This window comes from Mya arenaria, chromosome 2 (assembly GCF_026914265.1).
Source record: "Mya arenaria isolate MELC-2E11 chromosome 2, ASM2691426v1".
Lineage (NCBI taxonomy): Eukaryota > Metazoa > Mollusca > Bivalvia > Myida > Myidae > Mya > Mya arenaria.
In genome coordinates, this window is record NC_069123.1 from 33,777,039 (window position 1) to 33,793,200 (window position 16,162).

Sequence of the window (16,162 nt, forward strand, 5' to 3'; positions counted from 1 at the left end):
TGTACATATGTAACCATAAGGATAAAAAGAAAGATTTTTAATGAATTAATGCGTTATTATATTCAGGGGCGTAGCTGGCCGTTTTTGAACTTAAGGCCCGATTGGGGATCAAAGGGGCGGTTGCCCCTTTGTCAGCCATAAACAACCTGAGAATAAAATACTCTGAAAACGCCTAATTCTTATACTACGATATTTAATTTCTTTCACATAATATTTACCAATTTATAATTTACGGTAAGAGTTAAATAAATTCCATGTTTCTGCATTTGGCAGACGCGAATTTGTTGATGATTGTGTCGATGTCAACGTCTGCCTCTCGGTGAATGTGTAATATGCCCAGGTTAGACAACCTTTCACCGGTCATAGTACTGCGAAGGCAGACGTGGCTGGCATTACACAGAGTATCGACAGCACACGATGAATGCCGGGATAGGCTGTCTTTACACTGTGTGAGGATACACTGAAGAACGTGAATGTCTAATATGCCCAGGTTAGACAACCTTTCACCGGTCATAGTACTGCGAAGGTACGCCTTTATGCGACGCATTGAGCTAAACGAGCGCTCACACGATGCAGACGTGGCTGGCATTACACAGAGTATCGACAGCACACGATGAATGCCGGGATAGGCTGTCTTTACACTGTGTGAGGATACACTGAAGAACGTGATCGGCACATAACGTAATAATCTCATTCTGTATATCAGGCGATGTGTATTTGGCATTTTCTTTTCCGTTTCGGAGGTGATCTGCGAGTATGGGATCGTTTAACGCGTGGGATTGGAGAACCGCCATAAAATTACTCCTTTCTTCCGTGTGGCCTCTTACGGGTATGTTTTGTTTGGTAAGCAACAAAATAACTCTTATTATCTGTCCAAGAATATGTCTATTTCTTTTTACCAAGTCCTTGGTAAACGAAGATAGCTTACAGACAATAGACTCCTTCTTCCCTTTCATGACATCAACGAAATTTTCCGCCATAGCGACACAATTTCTGTGGACTTCGTCTATATGATGACGATTAACATTGGCTGAGAATTTTTTCCAATCATTAAAAGGGAGCGTGGAAAAACATCTGGTCTTCCTTGTATCGAAGATCACGCAAGGGGCACACATCACGGAGTCCATATTTACCGAGTACCTCAACCACGGGAAGTCGTTCAACCACTTTGCGTTAAATGCTCTGAGTTTACCACCAATAAGCCTGTAAATCAAGAATAATTATGTCATTTGATACAATAAGGCCTACAATGAGGACTATTTTTGAAACAAATCACGCGGAAATCTACATAAGAAATCAAGAACACATCGACATGCGTTTTATTTTAACAAACTATATGTATTTGTTTTTCCAATAATTTTAATCGAAAGAAAAACAGAAAAGTCGTCAGTTTACCATCTCAGACAAGCTTACCGAAAACAATAGTTCACCCATTAAACTTGGTGCGTTACTTTATATGAGTAGTATACTTAATAAAAACAAAATAGCAACTCTCCCTTATCCTATTATTTAAGTTCTTTTTTTCTCTTAACACATCGCATAATGGTTTCAAATATAGATCTAGTTTCTTTTGTTTAAAAAAAATGACGTTTCAAAGGAAACACACTGGGTTAAATAATAATTAAATTCAATGTGAATGTCATTAGCATTTGCATAAAAGTGTCAAATTTACCTTGACGGAAACGTATAGGCATGTGCCTCAAGCCAGGACACGGTAAACAAACTCAGTTTCTCTTGTTCATCAAGTTTGACAATGGATCCAGATTTGGTAAAAAGGTCGGGGTAGGGCGGGTTGAAATTGTCCGAACTTGCCATTTTGGAATTTGCCGCTTTGTAAACATCATTCGGATACTGAGTTTCGTTACGATAAAGCGCTGTTGCAAAAAAGGGAAACAACTGTTGTCGAACTAAATCTATACTTCGCGTAAAAAGTGCGTTCACATATTACGGACATAATATTGACCCGACAAGGCGACAACCGCAATTAAAAGTTCATATGAGACTTAACTGATTGAAGGTCTTTAAAAAGTTGTGGATGTAGCCCTCACCCCCCTCTGTCTTCATTTTTATTACATTTTTCGCATTTTTTTTAAATTTCATTTTTGACTATTTGAAAATATTTTTAAGGCCCGGGCCAGCTGTGCCTTATAGGAGCTACGCGCCTGATATTTACTTGAATAATTATAAATAGTGCACAGCTGTTAATCTATATAAAAAACATCACGAAATGGCATTGTCTGCGATTGGTTTGCGTTCCTTAACTGTTATAAATGTGAGAGAGAACATTACAGTGATTACTTTGTAACATTTTATTTTCGTTTTATGTTTGGAAACGCCAATTTTCGCACTATGTTTTAAACTGTTTAAAATAATATGTACTTTCTTTTATTACAGAATACATAAACATGTTATCTATAACTTTGATCGTTCGTCCACTGGTTTACTCATTGAAACAATTTGAATGGTAAGGCCACTCCTTATTTAGTTTTTGGTTTACAAGAATTTTTGGAAAAAATGTCCACTGGGTGGTCGAAAAAAAAAGATGGAAAAAAGTCACAAAACATACCCTTAAAGGGTGAAAATCAGAAAACAACATAAGCACAGTCAAAATTTATATCATTTACTTGTCATTTTAAATTCTTAAACTGCTATTAATGCATGTTTTAATACACTCAAAGTTTCGGTTTTGTAAACCAATTCATATAAAAGTAGTGGCCATCACATAATGGTTTGGAAATACTTGTCATTGAGTCAATGTAAAGCTTGTGTTTATTTTAGATTACATGTTTATTCATGTTTGGGTTAATAGTAGAGTAAAAACAATGAAAGAGTTGAACACATGTGTCAATGCCAGGAGTTGTGTGCAAAACATTTTGATAAAACAACAAGGAAAACTGTTTTGAATAAGTCCATTTCAATTTGTAATGAACTTGATATTTCACTATAAATGAGATTTGTTGTTGTAACCAAGGAATACTCTTTAAAATGAAAAATAAACAAGCATGAAGTATAGATGCCCTGTGAACGCATGTATACACAAAATGGCGGAGTCGGGAGAAGATGAAAATGTCCTATACATAATTATGGATTTCTCTGTTACTATCATTGGTACATAAAGTTAAGTCACATGCAAGATTTATTATTTTGCTATGTGATTTTTATGTACTGATGTGGTAATTTGCTGCAAGATTTGAATTTGAAATGGATTTGGTGAACATCCCATGGTAAATATCCCGTTCCGAAAATATCCGGACTTAGCATGGATCGGGTTACACACAACTAGGACCCCTCATGGTATAGGTTATATATACTCAAATCTAGGTCTAGTTTGGTTTTTAGTTTTTCAGGAATTGTTTTCGCAATATTAAAGCTCAAATGTCTTTATAAAATGTTACCTCCTTATTTACAAAATTTGTAATTATTTCACTTTATTGACATTTTCCAATATTAAAATAACTTAAACAATGTTTAGAAAATTTTATGTATTGTTTTAATACAGTGCAATTTTTGTGTATTTTAATGCGTAAAATTCGCCTCCTCTTTTTTTTCAATTTAATATTGGTAAGTTTTTAAGTGTTCTGCATTCACTTTTGCTTTAGCATACCCTTAAAGCTAAACAAATGTCTTGCTGAGTGATATTCAATGTATCTTTGATTAAACGTGTTGTTTATACATGTACATGTAAACATGTTTTATAGTCAATATCATTGATGTTTTATATGCACAGTATGTAAGATTTAAACTGTGTGTTTAATAAGAACTTTGAAACTTTGAGTGTATTAAAACATGCATTAATAGCAGTAAAAGAATTTAAAATGACAAGTAAGTAAATGATATAAATTTTGACTGTGTTTATGTTGTTTTCTGATTTTCACCCTTTAAGAGTATGTTTTGTGACTTTTTTCCTTTTTTTTTTTTTCGACCACCCAGTGGACATTTTTTCCAAAAATTCTTGTAAACCAAAAAATAAAAAAGGAGTGGCCTAAGGGGTGTAAATAGCATCAAACATTTTTTTTTTAAATATAGTTATCGAAAATTTATTTTTTAACAGTAAGACAATAAAATTAATGTATTTTCTGTCGTTTTATTAAGTGATATTTTTTCCAACCAAAAGCAAAAAACCACACATGTTTGTAATTTTTATCTATCTTCATATTCTTAAAATCAATCTCAAAGGTTGCTATTGCATACGGAGTAATCGACCGAAATCGTGTTAAAATCTAAACAACTGGATATTATTTAAAGTTAACCAACTTACAAAAAAATGGATATCTGAGTTTTAGAGAGTTAAGAGGCGGGTAAAAGGGTCCAAAATTATTTCATTTATCTAAAATGCAAGTTCTCCGCATTGTTAACGCTTCGAACGGGAGAGAACATACAGTGTCTGAAACCTTACCCTTGTTATTTTGATATTATAAGACACACAACCACCAATGAATAGTTTACCACTTTTTATCGGACAATACATACATGTATATACACAAAGTATACCTTAGGTGTTTAGCTTTTTTCTATTCCTTTAAGTGCGTAAAATTCATTCGAAAATTCGCCAATGTTTAATCAATTCTAAGCGGATGCCATGAATAAAACACGTCGTATAAATGTTTTAATCGATTAATCTGTGTGATAGAGCAGAAGCACAATTACAATTAAATATGGAGAAAATGGATGTTTTGGTAAGATCAGTGCCACAACTATTAACGAGAACTTGTCTCATAATATTCAATGCTATTCATTTCCTATTATACATCATTGCTAAAACATTTCTCGCTTGATACACGTTTTTTCTACTTTATCCAATGCCTTTTTCATCCCTAGAAATAATTTACGGTGGTCAATTTCTTACCTCTGTATACAGTTTTCAGTGTTTAAATAAACCATTACGCTGCTGATACTCCCCTTTACGTAAACATTTCCTCCAATGCTTAAATTGGTTGCCAGCAATATCGATTTATAAAGAGCCATGACAAGGCAAAATACTGTTCGGAATGCAGTGAGTTTCAAATTGAAATGTGTATTATAATAATATTTCAATTATTAGACACGAACATGCCTTTTGTTTCCACACGGAAATCATTTAAAGCAATAAATAAGCATCTTCACGGACATAACTCCATTGGCTTCATTTAAAATCAAGCGGATAAACCCCTTACCACATTTACATCCAAACCATTAATACCTCAGGATCGGAGGACGACAACTTGGTCAAACGTTGCATTCTAATCAGTTGGCCTTTTTAACTTCTAAAATTATTCAGGTCTGGTTTTACAAACCCTACAACTATCAAATGCAATCAAATCTTTTCCTCAATCTCATTAAACTTGGAATTTACGAAGACCTGGGCGTCTAAGTCCCATCTGTTTTAACTTGGAAGACGTGAAAAACGACTCAGTGCGTCCCTAATCTAACAAACTGCACATTCTCTTCAATATTCAGTCTTCTGTCTTCACTCACAGCTTGTATCTATGAGATGATAGATGTGAAACCGCGTTTTGTTTTCTGATAAAACAACCTTAACTAGAGTTCTAAGGCACAGAAATGATACCATGAGGGCTAATTTGCAAGTATCGAAACAACAAACCCATATTTAAATAGAAAACAACAACCCACAAACGCATCTATCATTCTCAATGTTTTATTGAAAAGTATTTGTGCATATATAAAATGTATTGCGGCACTACAAGTATAGGAAATTGAGTAATATTAGGTAAACAGGACGTAAGGGTTTAGTTGTAGACTTTCGGATTTTAATAACAACAAGACAAAATACAAAATTAAGTTAAAGCACATAGAAAGCTTTTAATCTAAAAATACACATAACTAAAAAGCCTTCGTCTGCCATTGGTTGGCTATCCTTAACGACTATTAAAGTGGAAGACAAATTGTATTCTAGAACAGTGCAAGAACGATAAATAAATTGTTTTAAGAAATCAAGTTTTATATACTATTTTGAGAAAACAACTTGATGTTTTGACGCTTTTGTAAAACTCGTGCACAAAACAACTCGTTATGAGTAATATTTGAAAATGTATTTTTTTGTGTCAAATAATAACTGTATAATATCTTGCGAACCGTTTTTAATAATAAAACAATCATTTCATAATTCCTTGAATAATGTATTATCGCTGAAGCCTAATCAGATGGAACTCTGCAGATAAATATCATGATTAAAATACGAACACGCTATAAAGTTAAGAAACAGAAAATTGGAGTCTGCAGTGCAATTAAAAGAAAATCCATAATTTATTGCCTCAGATTTTGCTTAACGAATTTTGTTGCGACTTAATGATTTTCTTCTTTAAATAGTGAACCAATAATAAGACTGGCAAGTTAGTCAAAGCAACATTAGTGTTCTTTGGAATGGTTCAAGCTGTGAAGTAAGGTTAAGGTCCCCCGTTTTTCATTTTCACACCTTAATAAGTATTGTATTTAATATATGTATGTATGTATGTACAATGTATACACAACCAGGTATCCCCATTCAAGTGAAAGAAGTTAGCTTAAACACTATTATTTTTAGGTGAACTAGTAATTGTTATTAATATTCTTATTATTACCATCATTAAAAACAATCTGTATTTGGAAGCATTTGTTTAAGAGAAACAGCACTGTGACTTTCATAATAATATATGTTAATATGTGTACCAATGCATTGGTTTTATTGTATTTATATAAAGTAGCACTATATTGACAGACCTTTAATTGTTCTTCTGTTATTGACATTCTTAGTACTTGGTAACTTTTTATGCTTCCAAAGGATCTTCAAATGATACAAATAAAACTACATGGACAAGCAAAGAAGTCAACAAACAACAAGAAACCCTGTTTAGAGGCGCAAATCAAGTGCCCAAATGGGAATGAACTAGAGACAAAAACGTATTAACCCCGAACGCACTGATATAAACACCACAAACACACCACACACTCATCAAGCTTTACCGATTAATGATGAATATTGTTTATTATTTCTTATCCGTGTGTTCTTCTTTGAGAGTCTTAAAACGATTATTGCCAAAAAGCCAATTAAGCTGATGTTACTTTAAGTTGGGTAGGCATTCACCGAATGTTCAAGTTAAAAACATTGTTTACATCGCCGTTGTTAAAATTATATAATAGTTACTTCTCTGTGAGTTTAATGGATACACTTGTGATATGCATTATTTCTAATTAAAACAGATCAACATGGCAAAGTTTTGACTGAAATACCCTGCCTTATTTTATCTACTGTAAACAGTCAAAACTTCCTCAGCTAATATCGGGTTTCATTTGATTAACTTTACTCGAGCGATATAATTTGAAATGAAAGCAATGTTCATACACTCTAGTACATATAGGTCTATCAGCTACTGTTAAGAAACTAGCTTATTGTCTTTAAAAACTCATCAATTTAAATTACCCATTCTTAGGTTATGACAGGCAATTATTGGTTGAATTTTCGGGCACTCAAAAGATGTTTTGGATTCGGTCTCTGTGAATAGAATTGTAAAAAGGTAAAATCACGCTTGTTATAATGTTTTTCCTAAACGATGCAGAAATGGAGAAGTTTTGCCCTTAACTTAAACATTTATCTTAAGCATACTTCTTCATACCCACGAAAGAGAAAAGCAAAAAAGAACGAATGCTTTGTTTTACCGACACAACCAATTTCGCTTTAAAGAAATAAATGTGTACCAGAAATTATAAATTCTTATTTAAAACCTTTTTTGCAAAAATGGTTAACTTAGTTACAAGGAAAAACACTATTCGGAATGCAGTGATTTCAAATTTTATAAATGTCAAATTTAAAACAGAAGTGTGCCTTTTGTTTGCGAAGACGGTAATTGTTAAATCAAAAACAATGTAAAATACACGGATATACCTCCATTGGCCTTATATGTACCGAGCGTATACAGATCTTACCAAATTAACACCCAAACCATTAGATGGATATATTTATTTCGGCAACAAGTGTATAACATGGTCAATCAATCAAACAAGAAGAGAATATATAAAAAATAAATATTACATAGATGCATATATGAATGGTGCATGCCCTGCACATCAGCACCAAGGATAACTCAAAAAAGTCACATAGAACCATTACTTCCATTGAGGTTCACTAATTCTTTATGATCGCACGACGACTTTTGTATTTCAAACGTCGCATTTCTAATGATCACCAGTAAATAAGTTGGCCTTTTTCGCTTCTTGAATTATTCATTTCTGGTTAAGCAAACCCCACAGCTAACAGTTCCAAAACAAACGTTCTCCTCTAGCTCATTTAACTTGGAAATTACAAACAACTTGGCGTCTAAGACCACATGCGTATTTACATAGAAGTCGCAAACAACAACTCAGTGCGCCCCTAATCTATCAGACTGAACATTCTCTTCCACAATCAGGCTTCTGTCATCGTATTCGCTTGTATTTATAAGCTTATAGATGTGTTACCAAGTAAACAACGCGAACTGGAGTTATAAGGCACAGGAATTATACAACGAGGTCTTTTTTGCAAGTATTAGATAATCAAACCCATGTTTAATGAGATAACAAAAACCTGGAAACGCATCTACCATTCCCACTTTTTTTCCTTAAAGGGCGTTAAGTGCAAATAAAATTTGTGGGGTGCTACGAATATTTCAATTTGAGTAATATTATGTAAACAGGACGTAAAAGTTTTGTGAAATGATTTCGGATATCAAAACAAGAATAGTACAACATTTACTAAGAGTTCATAGAATGGGAATAATCTATATAAAAAAAGCTTCACTGAAATGGCATCGTCTACCATTGTTTTGCAGCACTGCTATTAAAGTGAGATAGGAAATGACAGTGATTACTTTTAATCTGTAACATTAAATTTTCGTTTTATGTTTGGAAACGCCATTTTTCGAACTATGTTTAAACTGTTTAAAATTTTATGTGCGTTCTTTACTTTCAAAATACGTAAAAATGTCCATGTTAACAATAATAATGAAGTTTGTAAATTATTTTAAAAATATTTTATATCGGAAATGAAGGTCAACATCAGAATATAGGATTGGGCTGGAAGGAGATATATAATTTATAAAACCCCTTTCCAATACTAAATATACATGTGCACAACTTATCGAATGAATTGAACTATTCCAGAGCTGTTCATGGATTCTAGAATAGTGAAAGAGCGATAAATTACTTGTTTTAGAACATCAAGTTGTTTAGAATATATTGACAGAAAAACGGCAATTCTTCGAATTTGTTGTTTCAATGTTCTTGCACAAATATTTACTATAACAATCGTGAGGTTCAGGTTCGAAATAGGCGACGAATATACCGTTTTTATAGCCTGTTGGTTTAATTTTATTTATTTTTCGGGTGGGGAGCGTTTCGCACAGTATGAGAAATGTATTTTTAAGAAAGCCATAACAGTGATGAAGCAGCAAGTATTGTCAAAAAGATGATTATTTGAAATATGTTGCTACGCAGCTGTTTTAAGTTACATGTGACATAATGTAGGAAGCCTTATTAGTATTTGTTATATGTTGAAGTATCATTGTTTAAGATGATTATTTGGAATCCGTTGCAACTCGACTGTTCTACATTACATGTAGAAATAATGTAAGAAGCGTTTGTGATATGTTGGAAGTATCATTATTCAAGACATCCATGTCTGTCCTCATTATTTTAAACAGATCTTGTTAGAACACACTTCTAACATATGATTACCATAACACAACTCCAGCAAACAAAATGAAACAACAACAAGTCGAATACGTCGAACAAACTTTAATACATGCAGCCATCTCAATTTTTTTTTTAAACAAAAATCTACAAAAATAAACTTCTTCGGTTAATTTCAGCAAAGGCAGCCATAATTTATAGCCGTATAAATTATAGAATGAAAACTACAGGGACAAGCCCAGTATTCGAAAAATCGAAAATAAACCAAGGTCAGAGGCCCAAGAGAAGAACAAACGCGACAATGAACTAGAGACACACCATAACTAAGTTGTACCTTTCATAGTCTTAGTGCAATACGGTTAAGTTAATCATTTGCTTTAAGAATATAATGTTTGCACTACAGGCCCCAATTTCTCGAAACTTCTTAAGTCCCTTATAACAGGATTAAGCTAATCTCACTATTTTTGTTTTTCTATATTATGCGTAACAACTTCTGCGAGAGTTTTTATACGTTATGAAGTAAATATCTGTATGATAATCACACTTAACTATTTTTCATTTACCAAAATCGATTTTACGTATGTATTTGGCTAATTGAAATAAGCGACTTAAGCCTGTTAAGCTTAAGAAGTTTCGAGAAATTGGGGCCAGAACAATAATTGACCACCCAAACCAAATCTCTCATCAAATGCAAACAACCAAGTATAACATGAAATCGGGCCCTAGAACATCGAAACTATACATGATTATAAACATAATATAATAACCACTTAATATTTCATGATTTGGAAGATCCGTCAGAAACAAGAATAAAAACTTCAAAGTATGTCAATAAGAGTCGATCATTTTAAAGTCTGTCAAAATAGTGCTTGTTTAAATAAATACGATATTAGCTAGGGGGTTAAAATGAAAAACACTGACCTTGACCTGGCTTTAACCATTTAAACTAAAATAACACTAATTGTCGGTGGAGGGACTAATTTGCCTTTCAAACTATCGGCTCACCATTTTACAGAACAAAATTATTTAAGTCACAATAAATCTCGTGAAGCAAAAACTGTGACAATAACTTTGGATTTTCCTTATATATCATTGCAGGCTCTATGGTTCTTATGAAGGTAACCGAGTATAATTTGAAAGAAATGAGCACTAAACACATATCTATACCTTATGAGACTATAGTAGACCACTAAATCCTTTAGTTATTTACCAATCATTTATTTTTTGGCACTTTCTTCTTTTGAATTGTGTGTCTAATGAGATTGCAGATAAATTTCACGCTAAGAATTTAAGAAACAGAAGATTGGATATGCAGTGCAATCAAAGGAAGATCCAGAGTTATTGCCTCAGAGTTTGCTTATAATAAGACAAGAAAATTAGTCACCGCAACGGCAATAGGTGTTCTTTGCGATCAAAAAATAGTTGTAAAGCTGTGAAGTCAGGCGTATGCTATTTTTCATATGCTTATAAATATCGTATTCAATATACAGTCGAACCCCGTTAGCTCGAGCTCGCTTGGCTCGAACTCCTTCTTGGCTCGAACTAGATGTAAAGGACCGATTTTTCGAGGCTCGATGTATTTTCGCTGGTCCCTGGGAGTTCGAGCCAACGAGGTTCAACTGTATGTATGTATGTTCAGTGTATGCACGACCAGATTTTGCCATTGCACTGAAAGCAGTTAGTCAAATATTCATTGCTTTCGTGAGACTCTCATAAAAAAAAGATATTCGCTGCGAGCAGGGTTCGAACCTGCGCGGGGAGACCCCATTGGATTTCAAGTCCAACGCCTTAACCACTCGGCCATCACAGCTGTCACATATAGAGGTAAGGATGAACAGGATAAAAACAAGATTTTTAATGAATTGATACGCTATAATATTGACTTGTATAATAATAAATAGTGCACAGCTGCCAGTTATCTATAACTTTGATCATTTGTCCACTAGTTATCTTGTTTACACATTGAAACAATTTGAATGGTAAGTAGTAATAATAGATATATATTGACCAATCAATACACATTTTGGCAATCATTAATTAAACAAAAGACCTAATAAGTATTTGATCCGAACCGGTGAAACATGATTGATAATGTTTTTGCATACATAAAATTATAAATTTGTTGAACAATTTAAGTTCAACAAGAGTACCTCGGCTTCTCCAAGTTGTCGTCTGCTTAAGAGCGGCTCCAGGTTCGACTGTAAAATGACAGTGTGATCACAACTGTAACGAAAATGTTTACCCCTGCTGCGACCGAATGCCATTGAATATTCCCCAACTTTGCAAGTAATTTAATCATTTCTTTTGCTCTTAAACCTATGGCGATCTCGACCCTCGCATCACAGTTATCATTTGTAACATTTGGTCGACCCTCTTGTATTGCAGACATAACGGTATTGGTGGGAACACTTTCCTGGCGCCACGGACCGGAAATGGACGTTCACAGCAGATTGATCAAGTTTATGTATTTAAAGCAACGTCCAGTCCTTGAATGGTACGATTTAATGATCCCGTTGCCTAATCCTTCCATGGGCAAAATATATAAAGGTGTAAATTACTATTGCTATTATCTTGTGGGCAGTGTTTATAATTAAACAACCATGTCGTCATTCCTAGAATAACGCCCTAATAATGTCTTCTCGCTGGAGTCTAATCAGATGGAACTCTGCAGATAAGTTTCATTATTGAAGTACTACACGCTATAACTTTAAGGGACAGAAGATTGGAGCCTTCAATGTCATATAAGAAAATACAAAGTTATTGTCTCGTAATTTGCTTAATGAAATTTGTTTTGATTTAAATTCATTTCTTCTCTTTTATAATGAACCGATGGTTAGATAGGCAAAGTAGTCCCAGGATCGGCCATAGTGTAATTTTAGTTAAAATGGTTCAAACTGTCTTTCTATTTATATTTCCACAGCCAAGTTTCCGCAGTTATTTGTGACAAAAGGTAAAAGGTAAAGTAACTTCGACATGGTTATAAATGTCTTGCAGATATAGGTTTTGCCAGACGGATTTATTTTTAAAGTTTCAAACTATAAAAAGTTTGTAAATTTTAAAGCGATCACAATGTTGGACGGCAATAGCCTCCAAATAAAACGTTTGCAACAAGTAAGCGAACTAGATAAACTAGATGATAACAAAATATGGAGGGTGGAGGGGTGGTTCGCGGTTGTTAAAGTAAAATTGTAAAAAAAATCCCTGAAAATTTCGCTGCTGCGTATCCAAAACGAGGCTAATTTATGCCAGAGGTTATGTTGCACTATACAATGTGCGATTCCACTAAACTAAATTAACTTTGGCTTATAAAGTATGTTTCATCTTAACAAGCACTATATTGACATACCTTTAATTGTTTGACTCTTATTGACATACTTGGTAAGTTTTATTCTTGTCTCTGAAGAATCTTCCAAAGCATACGAAATATCAAATGGTTATTATATCATGTTTATGAAACTGTATAAATCCTTGGGTGTTTTTCTAAAAGTGATCAGAAAGGGGTGTAAATAGCATCAAACATTTTTTTTTAAATATAGTTCTCGAAAGTTTGTTTTTAACAGTAAGACAATAAAAATAATGTATTTTCTGTCGTTTTATTTAGTGATATTTTTCCAACCAAAAGCAAAACCACACATGTTTGTAATTTGTATCTGTCTAAATATTCCTAAAAATTAATCTCAAAGGTAGCTATTGCACACGGAGTGATAAAACGAAGTCGAGTTAAGATCTAAACAACTGGATATTGTTTTAAGTTTACCATATTAAACAAAGAAGATATCTGAGATTTAGAGAGATAAGAGGCGGGTAAAAGAGTTTAAAATTATTTCATTTATCTAAAAAGCATGTAAGCATTGTTAACGCTTCGAACAGGACAGAACATACAGTGCCTGAAACCTTTCCCTTGTTATTTTGTTATATTTTGATATTATAAGACCCACGACTACCAATGAATAGTTTACCACTTTTTATCGGACAATACATACATGTATATACACAAAGTATACCTTAGGTGTGTAGCTTTTCCCTATTTCTTTAAGTGCGTAACATGCATTCGAAAATTCTCCAATATTTTATCAATACTAAGCGGATGACATGAATAAAACAAGTCGTATAATTGTTTTATCAATTGAGCTGTGTGGTAGATCAGAAGCATAATTACAATAAAATATGGAGAAACATGGATGTTTTGTTCATGCAGTTCATTTCCTATTAAACCTCATTGCTAAAACATTTCTCGATTGATGCACGTTTTTCTGCTTTACCCAATGCCTGTTTCATCCCTAGAAATAATTTACAGTGGTCAATTTCTTGTCTCTGTATACAGCGTTCACTGTCTAAAATGAAAACCATTACGCTGCTGATACTCTCCTTTACGTAATTATTTCCTCCAATGCTAAAATTGTTTGCCGGCAATTTCGATTTATAAAGAGCGATGACAAGGCAAAATACTGTTCGGAATGAAGTGTGTTTCAAATTGAAATGGATATTATAATAATATTTCAATTATTAGACACGAACATGCAATTTGTTTTTGCAAAGATCATTTAAAGCAATAAACAAGCATCTACACGGACATCACTCCATTGGCCTCATATAAAACCAAGCGTATATATACCCCTTACAAAATAAACATCCAAACCATTAATTCCCCAGGATCGGAGGACGACAACTTGGTCAAACGTTGCATTCTAATTAAGTTGGCCTTTTTAACATCTAAAATTATTCAGGTCTGGTTTTACAAACCCTACACTATCAAATGCAATCAAATCTTCTCCTCAATCTCATTAAACTTGGAATTTACGAAGAGCTGGGCGTCTTAGTCCCATGTGTATTAACTTGAGGGTCGTAAAAACGACTCAGTGCGTCCCTTATCTAACAAACTGCACATTCTCTTCAATATTAAGGCTTCTGTCTTCATTCACAGCTTGCATTTATGAAATGATAGATGTGAAACCGTGTTTTGTTTTCTAATAAAACGACCTGAACTGGAGATCAAAGGCACGGAAATTATACCATGAGGGCTAATCTGCAAGTATGGAAACAACAATTCCATTTTTAAATAGAATTTTTTTTTAAAAATCCGCAACGCATCAATCATTCCCAATTCATTTCTGAGAGGTATTAAGTGGCATATTTAGTTGAGGTTGTGCACACAAACTGGTTTAAACCACCAGTAAATTTACATTTTACTGACCGTTCCAAGGTGGTACCTCACAATCCTTGATAAACATACCTCATTTTATTTTTATATAGTATGTATGCAATGTGCTGTTTGTGCAGTTTTTCCAGGTTTCTTGTTGGTGATTTTTTGTTTTTATGTTCTATGTCTTTGGCGTTTACCAAGTGCTTTTAAACCAGGTTTATGTTTAAACTTTTTGCTACTGAGCTTCTTTCTGTAGTTTTTCGAATAAATATTTATATACTATTTTGAGAAAAACAACTTTATGTTTTAATACTCTTGTAAAACTCGAGCAAACAACAACTCGTTATGACTTATATTTGAAAATGTATTTTTTGTTTAAAATAATTACTGCATAATATCTTGCAAACGGTTTTTAATAATTAAACAATCGTTTCATAATTCCTTGAATAATGTATTCTCGCTGAAGTCTTATGAGATGGAACTCAACACGCTATAAAATTAAGAAACAGAAAATTGGAGTCTGCAGTGCAATCAAAAGGAAATCCAAAGTTATTGCCTCAGATTTTGCTTAACGAAATTTTGTTCCGACTAAAATTATTTTCTTCTTTAAAAGAGTGAACCGATAATAAGACAGGCAAGTTAGTCCCAGCAACGGCAATTAGTGTTCTATGCAATTAAATGGTTCAAGCTGTGAAGTCAGGTTAAGATCACCCGTTTGTCATTTAATCTTAATAAGTATTGTATAATATAAATATATATGTATGTAGGTATATATGTATAATGTTTGCACAACCTGGTATCACCATTCAAGAGAAAGAAGAGATAAAAACACCATTATTTTTAGGTGAACTTATAATTGTTATTATCATTCTTATTGTAACCATCATTGACAACAAATTATATTGGGAAGCATTTGTTTAAGGAAACAAATGCATAATCACCGAACACATAGATTCAAACATCACAAACACACCACACATTCATCAAGCTTTACCGATAAATGATAATTATTTTATGTTATTTTTTATTCATGTGTACTTCTTTGAGTGTCTTAAAACGATGATTGACAAAAAGACAATTAAGCTTATGTTACTTTAAGTTGCAAAAGCACTCACCGATTGTTAAAGTAAACAACATTGTGTACGTCACCGTTGTTAAAATTATATAATATTTACAGCTCAGTGAGTTTAATGGATAAACTTGTGATCTGCATTATTTATAAACGATTTCAGACGACTATTTTGGCTGTAACTGGGTTTTTTAAAATATATGTGCACATTATTATATAACTATACGGTTGATTTTTTAAATTAAAAACAGATGTCCCATCTCTGGTTGTCTGAATTCCACGATATGTCACTTGGAAATAGAAAAAAAAAC

General features: G+C 33.2%; 1 non-coding gene across 1 annotated transcript; it reads right to left on the reverse strand.

Annotated features, from left to right (window-relative positions):
* Window positions 1–11,367: 11,367 nt before the first annotated feature.
* Window positions 11,368–11,449, reverse strand: Trnas-uga (transfer RNA serine (anticodon UGA)). Its single transcript has one exon. It is a non-coding gene; the product is annotated as a tRNA-Ser (tRNA).
* Window positions 11,450–16,162: the final 4,713 nt, after the last annotated feature.